The 10080-nt window shown below is 32.6% G+C and overlaps 1 long non-coding RNA gene across 1 annotated transcript; it reads right to left on the minus strand.

The window, feature by feature from the left end:
- Window positions 1-1439: 1439 nt before the first annotated feature.
- Window positions 1440-4959, minus strand: LOC111086876. Its single transcript, XR_002611599.1, has 3 exons — window positions 4823-4959; window positions 3941-4169; window positions 1440-2964 (listed from the first exon to the last, which is right to left on the minus strand). It is a non-coding gene; the product is annotated as an uncharacterized LOC111086876 (long non-coding RNA).
- Between the last annotated feature and the right edge of the window lie 5121 nt (window positions 4960-10080).

Here is a 10080-nt window from a genome sequence, read left to right on the forward strand (position 1 = left end):
TAATTTTTATTCTCTATTTTAATCAGTATGTTATTTTATCTAATCTAATTCCCAACAGCAGATTTTTATCTCTATTTTAATCAGTATGTATTTTTATCAAATCTTAATTCCCCAACAGCAGATTTTTATCTCTATTTTAATCAGTATGTATTTTTATCAAATCTTAATTCCCCAACAGCAGATTTTTATCTCTATTTTAATCAGTATGTATTTTTATCAAATCTTAATTCCCCAACAGCAGATTTTTATCTCTATTTTAATCAGTATGTATTTTTATCAAATCTTAATTCCCCAACAGCAGATTTTTATCTCTATTTTAATCATTGTGTATTTTTATCAAATCTTAATTCCCCAGCAGCAGATTTCTCCCTTGAAAATAATATTTGAATAACACCTGTGAAAATATACCGTAAGAGGGCGTTAGTGGCAGTTTGAGCACGAAGTTACACAATGGGCTAGCTGTGCTTTGCCCCCCCCCCCCCCACAGTGGCACATCGGTATGTCTGCGGACGTATACCGCTAGAAACCGGGTTTCGATACCCGTGGTGGGCAGAGCACAGATGACCCTTTGTGTAGCTTTATGCTTAATAATAAACAACAGTTGTGCTTTGCCCACCGCCACTATCAAAACAAGATGTTTAGCGTCATAAACTCTCAGACTTACCACTGATCCACCGGTGGACATACAAATATGACTATATATGTTGTATTTTGTTACATTAACTAGCCTAGAAGTCAGTTAGTTTCTTGTTAACTACAAAGCTACACAATGGGCTATCTGTTCTCTGCCCGCCACTGGTATAGAAACCTGATTTTAGCGTTATAAGCCTTCTAACTTACCGCTGGGCAACCCGGGAGCACACGTAAAAGTACTGTGATCTTATCTTTCCAATTTTAAATGTATCTAAAGACAGTTTTGTCTGTTTCCATTATCCCGTTGCCAAACATAAAGTCTAAGTTTATTTTGAACACAAAACTTTGTGTTTACCTAACTTAATAAACAAAAAAAAAAATGGATTTTTTGAAAATACATATATTAGGTTAATGCGGTTTCATAACTCCGGTTTATACGCTAAAGATCCGGGTTCGACTCTCTCGGCGGGCACACACTCTTCTATAAGTTATGTTTTATCCCTATCATAAAACCCGATGTTCTATAAGTCATGCTTCATCCATGTCAGAACACACTTGTTTTAAATAGGCCCATTGTTTCGAACTAAAGTTTCTAATCGATGAGAAGTGAAATTGTGAATATAGTAAAAGGTTCTGTTTGAAAGAAACAATTTCTAGAGTTCGAGTAGACGCCGATCCTTTAAATTGTTAACTTTTAAACTAAATCAATAAAAAAAGCAACAAACACTTTTATATATACCTCCTGGAAGTTAACAATGTAAAGAACTATGAAAAAGGACAGCATCTATCTTTACTGTTACAGAACGTATTACATGGGTCAATATCCACCATCTGCCTTTATTGTTACATAATGTATTACATGGGTCAATATCCACCATCTGCCTTTATTGTTACATAATGTATTACATGGATCAATATCCACCATCTGTCTTTATTGTTACAAATTGTATTACATGGTAAATATCCATCACCTATCTTTATTGTTACAGAGTTCATTACATGGGTCAATATCCACCATCTATCTATATTATTACAGATTGTATTACATTGGTCAATATCCACCATCAATCTATATTATTACAAATTGTATTATATGGGTAAATATCCACCACCTATCTTTATTGTTACAGATTGTATTACATTGGTCAATATCCACCATCTACCTTCAAATGTTTCAGCTATATCTTCGACATCAGTAGTCGAGAATATTATTTTGATGGCAAGACATTCTGTAGACAAACATAATGATCTTTTATTCTTTGTCTGTTGATGGGTCAGCAGCGTAAGTTCACGAACCTACAGTGCTAAAATTATGGGCTCGATTCCCCGCGGTGAACACATTGCAGTATTGCAGATAGTTGATTGTGTAGTGTGTAACTTTGCACTAACGAACTAACAAAACAAGTTACATAGGGTACACTATTAGTGATCACTTATAACCTGCTCTGAATAACAGGCCTGGCATGGCCTCGTGGTAAGTCTACTTGACACGCAATCTGATGGTTGCGGGTTCGCCCTTTCAGCCGTAGAGGCGATATAATGTGACGATGAGTTCCACTATTCGTTGGCAAAAGAGTGGCCCAAGAGTTAGCGGTGGCGGTGTTAACTAGCTGCCATCCTTCTAGTCTATCACTGCTAAATTAAGCGACGGCCAGCGAAGATACCCCTCGTGTAGCTTTGCGCGAAGTTCAAGTCAAACCACACCAAACGCTGAATAACAACTTACGAGTTGTGATACACGGGCAACACTTGTGTGATATGCCCATTAAAAAAAAGACATTTCGATATTCTAGTGAAAATCTTGTGTATGAAAAAATTTCTTGCCATCAAAACAGTATGCTCACCTATTAACATCCAAGATTCTTCAGCGAAGTTGTCACTATAATTTAAATTAATTTAAACTTATTTCAATTGTTTTCAACTGTAATAAAAAGTCAAGACTTGCAGGAATTTGAAACGTAACATTGAATGCTACTGTTAAAATCCTAAAACAAACAGTGAACATTTAGTTAAACATTAAAGAGATAGAATACTATTACTAACACAACCTCAACGAAAACTTCAACATTGGACTATCCAATTCAGCTCTATTTTATAATCTATATAGGTTGTTTTTTTTTCAGTTTGGAGTAAGGAATTTGATCATATCAACATTGTTTCTTATCAAGCATTATGTATAGTATATTTGCTACACATTTACATTGACCTTGTACAGGTTGAATTAGTGTACTCGTTGCAGCCATTGCGATATCTACGCCGAGATGAGAAATGTCTGGAATCAATGGAGTTTTTGCGTAGCAGGGTTGCCAGAGAAACACAGATGATTGTTATCTGAAGCACCAAAAATAAACATGAGTCACTAAAACATAATTTATTTTAGTTTAATTATTGTATATACAATTACAGTATAGCTTATTGTTAGTTCTAAGGAAGGGCGGTAGCCCTAAGCGTTAATTATACTGATAGATACATAGTTTGTCATCAGTATTTGTTTTCGTCTTAAATTATAACCATAGTTATAAGTTAATTTACATAATGTAATTTAAAATGAATTTGACAGAAGAAAATAGAACATTACAAAATATGAGACTGTTTTAAAATATTCTGCGAAAATACGTTCATTTGAATATTCTTCTTTTATGACGTCATCAGTTAAAACGGAACGTTTTCTTTTTTTATAGTTCGAAAGGATTTTTCGTTCTTTCTTATCACGGTCGCGGACTATCATAAAAGTTAACTGATAATTAAGTTTTGGCATTTAATAATACAAGATAAACTTTAGACTAAGTGTAATTCCTTTTGGTCCAGGATGTTTTTACTCAATTAGCTCACATTCTTTCCATACAAAAGTGTTCGTTCTATCAATTATGTAAAAAAATTAAGTTAGTTTGTTTGTTTGTTTGAAGTTAAGCACAAAGCTATACAATAGGCTATCTGTGCTCTGCTCACCACGGGTATCGAAACCCGGTTTCTAACGTTGTAAGTCGGCAGACATACCGTTGTGCCACTGGGAGGCATTAGGTTAGTTAAGCTTCATTAAAACTTTACAACATTCATTTGGTGAAATGTCCTTCAATATAAAAAAGGTGGCGCTCTTGCTGTTTGTGAGGAAAATTTATCGGACCGAAAGGTATTCAAATAAAAACACAGTTTACCGAAACTATTTACTTAATGATAAATTTAAGATGTCAAAACAGTTTTTTGAAAACGCACAGTCAGAACTAGACATACTTAAGACAGAGAGACGTCAGGGTTAGTTTTACATCTTATACAAACACAAATATATGTAAGCCGTATCTCCACTTACAACCAATATAATCCATTTCACTTCATCAGAACTCCAGGATTTGCCACTCATCTTCAGAAACGTTAACAGATTCTCTTTATTCGCTGTTAATTCTGCTACACCCAACAATTAAAATGCTGGTCAGGTTTGCTCCGAATGTCTGATTTTTTCTTGCATCAAAAGTTTCAACTCCGTTAGTTCAATAGCTCAGCGTTTTCGAAATCACAAGTCTGGATTTGTTTTTCCTCCCCTAAAATAAATAGGATAAACCTGTGTTATTTCACTGCACTGAGATAATTGAAATGCAATAGCTGTCTTAGCGTTTATAAAAAGTTTTTCTTGAAACTTTACTTGCATAAATATCAACTTTACAATAAACAGAAAAAATGGGTTTAAATGATTTTATGGGCTAAATGTGAGCTTTTATGAAAAGAAACAAATATGTAAATTTCTGATTGTAATTTTTATAAAATTCCTTGAAGAACTTTGACATCAACTTGTTTGTTTGTTTTAGAGCAATGCCACTTTAGGCTATCTGCTGTGTTCTCCGCGAGGAATCGAACCCTTGATTTTAGCGTTGTATGTTTGTAGTCCTATCGCTGTCTCGCCGGGAGACGCAATATTCAAGTACAGTGTTTTCGGCCGAAAACCAAATACACACATACAAATGTTAAGTATTAGTTAAATACATTCCTCCCCACACCATTTTATACATAGATTAATGAAATAATTACTGTAAAAATAAACGTACATTTTGATTAATTTATAATTGAGAAATTAAAACCGCAGGCGAAGAAACGGATATATAATACAGTATATAAAAGTCATGAATGTAGAAAATATTATGTTAAGAATTAAGCAGATCGTTGGGATTAAGTAGAGAAATCGACAAACGTCACCTACCTATATCTCAAGTAGCCCTTTTGTAAAGATATACACCTTTTGGACATCTGTTGTTTAACTTAAAGTAATCAGGTGCAGAAAACGTGATCTTTTGTGTTAATGTAAAGTTTTAATATATAACAAATGGGCTAAAAATATTCACGTTAACAATGGGATCAGACACTTAGCCCACAGAACTCACAAACAATAACGTATGTATAAAATACCTCTATGGAATAAGTAGAGAAAGAACACGTGTTAAGATTAAGGTATATTTTATCTCTCGAGGTATCAGATACGGTGAAATAATGCCACCTGGTCACCTTCTAAAGTAAAGCAAGGCCAACTACAACCCTGTTTTCTTATTATATGTTTGTGTGATTGTAAATAAATTGTTATATGTTTGTGTGATCGTAAATAAATTGTTATATGTTTGTGTGATCGTAGATAAATTGTTATATGTTTGTGTGATCGTAAATAAATTGTTATATGTTTGTGTGATCGTAAATAAATTGTTATATGTTTGTGTGATCGTAAATAAATTATTATATGTTTGTGTGATCGTAAATAAATTGTTATATGTTTGTGTGATCGTAAATAAATTATTATATGTTTGTGTGATCGTAAATAAACTGTTATATGTTTGTGTGATCGTAAATAAATTGTTATATTTTTGTGTGATCGTAAATAAATTATTATATGTTTGTGTGATCGTAAATAAACTGTTATATGTTTGTGTGATCGTAAATAAACTGTTATATGTTTGTGTGATCGTAAATAAATTGCATTTTTATCATCGTGAATATTAATGTTTTACATTAGAATTATTAAATTTTAGGATATACATTGACGCTTCTGAAACTATTGTATCTCAGTGAGTGAAAGAAGTTTCTTAGATTTTATTCAGTTTTAAAACTTTTACATTCAGATGTTTTTTAGTTTAATTAACAGGGCACATACCAAATCGTTCTGACTTGGAGTTAAATTATGATAATATAACATTTTTCATCAAAGGACGGTTAAATTAATTTTGATTTTATAAATCATAAATTCATCGCGTTTCTAAAAACAATATATAAAAAATAGGACTTTATTTCAGCGGACTAGCAATGTGACTAGCAATAATCATATATGAGATTCAACAAAATAAAACTACACTTAATAATGCGAGTGTCGATCCCATTATTCGTTGATAGAGAGCAACCCAAGAGTTGGCGGTGGGTGTTGTTGACTAGTTGCCTTTCCTCTAGTCTATCTCTTCAAAATTAGGGACGGCTAACACAGTTAGCCCTCGAGCAACTTTGCTTGAAATTCAAAAAACAAAAAGTAAAAAAATAAGTTCAATGTGCTATGAACTAACTTCACACAACAGACAGAAGTCTACGTTGTATAATTCACAATTGTACGATGCACGTTACAGATCAGTACACTGCTGTATGTTTTCAAGTACAATGTTTTATTTGTCTGTACTTATTTGGTAGTTCTTCTGTACCGAGAAAACATATTTACTGTTCTATTAGATATCAGCGCTCCAGTTGTCGCATGACCCTGTATCAAAATACTCGGGAAGTTTCCGGACTTTTTTCTTGAAATCTATTATTTTATAATATAATGCAATATGTTAAAAAAAAACATCTCTAAAACTAGAATTGCAACTAACATTATGTAAATATATTCATAACTTCTTCAGTTTAGATTCTAGATCAATAAATATATATATATATATACACACACACTCACATACACATCTATATTTATAAACATGTTCTACTATCTCATTTAATTACTATTGGTTATAGTACCCAAGCTGTGAATCTGAAGGTTCATTGTTTGCGTTTTTTACCGCAAAAACGCACTCCGCACTTTGGAGTCGTGGATGCTTCATAAAAGTGACAGTAAAATCCCGCTATTGATGAGACAATAACAGCTCAGAAGTTGATGGTGGTTTATGTTTAATATCTCCTTCACCTCTTCCCTTACAAAGATTTTTTTTTAACTATGCGCAAAAGTTAAAAAAAAAATCCGTACCTTTCTGTGCCATGCCTTTATTGTTTCATACAACGTGAAATTTTATATGAGTAAAGCACTGTAGTATATTTGAAGTAAAAATATAAAATACACGCAATAAAATCTCGAAAGAAGGTCAGACAAGTTGCAAACAGTAGTGGGAATAAGCGTGGACTAGTTGTTAACATTTCGGGCTGCGTATCGCAAGGTCTGGGGTTCGAGAAGTGATGATGTTGAGCATGATTCGCACTTTAAAGTGTGGGTGTATCATAAAAGTGACAGTCAGTTCTATTATTCGATTCAAAGACCCAAGCAAAACTCTTGTGACGGTGGGTACTACTGGTTGTCTGCCCCGCCTCTTTTCGTTAGTTTTAAATTTAGGATAGCATTACCTAAACCACTAGGGTTAGTGAGATAGCTGTTTAGCACGTGTATCGTATAAGATATTTCCACGTTGAAAATTTCATTTCTGACTGCAACCAGTTGCAAGCTATGTTCCAAGGATTGTACGATAAATTACATTTAATGTTTGTTAATACTTTCATAAAACTGAAACATATTAATTTATCTCAATATCGATTTTTTCTTTTATTTTTATGTTTGGAACAAAAAATTATGTCACGTGATTGTTTTCGAAGTGAATCGTTTGAATTGTAGAAGACAAGATGCAATTAGTGATACATATATTTTACGGTGCATTCTTTAATCTTTAAGGAAATTACGTAATAGAGACAAGAAGACGTTAATGTATTGAATGAGTTAACATCAAGACAAAAAAACTCAATCCTGTAGTGCAGAGAAGCCAAATCATATAATGTAAAAATAATAATAAAAAATGTTAAAGGTTTAATCAGAAACACTATGCAAGGGCAATGTTTTATTGATAGCTAAGTTGTGTGATTTAACATTAAACTTACCGATTGAATTCATATGGCTTCATATGGAATTCACTGGACTTTTAAAGACACTTTTCAAATCTGTTTATGTATCAACTTGTTTCTCTGTCCACAACTTTGCTGGTTACAAAGTCCCTAATAACAAATGGTAAGCCTAAAGTTTTATAATGTTAAAAATCGGGTTTCGATACCCGTGGTGAGCACAGCACAGATAATTCATTGTGTAGTCTTGTGCTTAACAACAAACAAACAAAACAAATGAATAACACAAATAGATTAAATAAAACATAACATCAATATGAAGTTAATCCCACTAATGACAGCTCTAAGAATGTTACTTAGAAAATTAGTGATTTGATCCTTCATTTGAACACTGAGTGTTTCAACAAATAAAAACACGAACTTATTCAATACGATGCAATATGTGGCCATTATCGTCAGTGTGCGGTACACTAACAAGTCGATAACTTGAAATGTTTTTTGCAGCAAATCTACACATTGGCCTATCTGCACTGTGCCCACAGCAGGTATTGATTTGAGGTTTAAGCGAGTTAAGTATACGTTCTAAACTGTTACCTAAAAATAGTCTTAATACATTGTGCTTAATATTTTTCATGAGGAATCATATGAACTTTGAGTTATTCTTAATTCACCATACACAGGCCCGGACGAAGAATGTTTCAAAGGGGGATTCTAATTTGTGAGATAAAAAGCCAACACATATTGTGCGAAGTACTGTCAGCATGCAAAGCGTGTTAATACTACGTGGGTATTGGGCATGCCCCCCCCCCAGAAAAGTTTTAAAAAATAGTTGCTATGAGATTAAATTTGGAAGCAATTTTGCAGTAAGTATAGTTTAAACAATTGGATGGTTGTTTACATAAAATCCACAAACATCCAAAACGTTAAATACCATAAACAGCTGCACTATAACTTTATAAGCATAATTTTTTACATCATAAAAATAGGGGGTTCGACACCTTCTCGAACCTCCCCTGCGTAGTGCGTGATACAGTAAGCTAAATTAATTTAGGCATGTGAATAATGTTATCACATTGTACTTACTTTATTATTCTATATTATACAGCGGGCCAACTGTTTAATGATTATATATATATTACGAATTTCCTTTCGTTTTAACCAAAGGTAAAACTGAAAATAGAATCTGTGACGTAGATGCCTAATGCATTTCTAGTTTGCAGTACCCTTTGCTGTGGACTGCAGTTTCGTCTATTCAAGGCTCATTAGCACAGTTTAGATCAGCAAACTAAAGAAATACAGCTAGGCCTCTTCTAATATATTTCTAAGAGTTATTACAATCAGCCGTGATAAAGAGTGGAGTCAAATAAATTTGAAAATGAAAGAAACTTTTTTACAGGAAAAGTCGTAACATTTCAGGAAAGGCACAGACACAGAGCTCAAGGACGAGACCTGGGAAACGACATTAAGAATCCGCCTTTAAGAGACCTGAAGGTCAAGTAATCGTCGGAATAAAAATGAAGTAGTTATTCTCCAAAGGTAAAAAAAAAGTCTCATTAATAAAACATTCAATTCTAAATAAAATGTTAGTGAATAGTGTGTGGAAAGTTACAGTTTGTTACATTAAGGCACAAACAAATTGCAAAGTTTATTAGATCAAAATATTGAAAGATTATGTAAAATCTCAAAGTTTGGTAAGTTAATATAAGGATATAAATAACGTATAACCAACCATAAACTGCCTTGAAACATTAAAGATTTTAATAAACACAGTACCACCTGATTAGAATGCTTATTACTAATAATAACGTTATATTGTTGTGGACTGAAAGTACGTAGATTAATAAAATTGTAATAGACAAGATTAATTCAAGAAATATTAAGATCTTCAATTAACGACTCTTCCAAATATACATTCTAAACATTTTAATATATATATTCATACATAAACACATTATTTTTATTTTATTTTATTTTTGGAGGGGGGAGGGTACTTTTGACTGCAGCAGAAAAAAATTATTTTCTTTCCCAAAACAATTCTACATTCGAAAATTTGCTAACATTAAGTTTACTATAGTCACTTAGAGTTACTCTGTTATTAATGTTTGATTCATCACTAGAAATATAAACAAGTTTCATAGTTTACTATAGTCACTTAGACTTACTCTGTTATTAATGTTTGATTCATCACTAGAAATATAAACAAGTTTCATAGTTTACTATAGTCACTTGGACTTACTCTGTTATTAATGTTTGATTCATCACTAGAAATATAAACAAGTTTCATAGTTTACTATAGTCACTTAGACTTACTCTGTTATTAATGTTTGATTCATCACTAGAAATATAAACAAGTTTCATAGTTTACTATAGTCACTTAGACTTACTCTGTTATTA

Source organism: Limulus polyphemus, unplaced genomic scaffold (assembly GCF_000517525.1).
Source record: "Limulus polyphemus unplaced genomic scaffold, Limulus_polyphemus-2.1.2 Scaffold1506, whole genome shotgun sequence".
Taxonomy (NCBI): domain Eukaryota; kingdom Metazoa; phylum Arthropoda; class Merostomata; order Xiphosura; family Limulidae; genus Limulus; species Limulus polyphemus.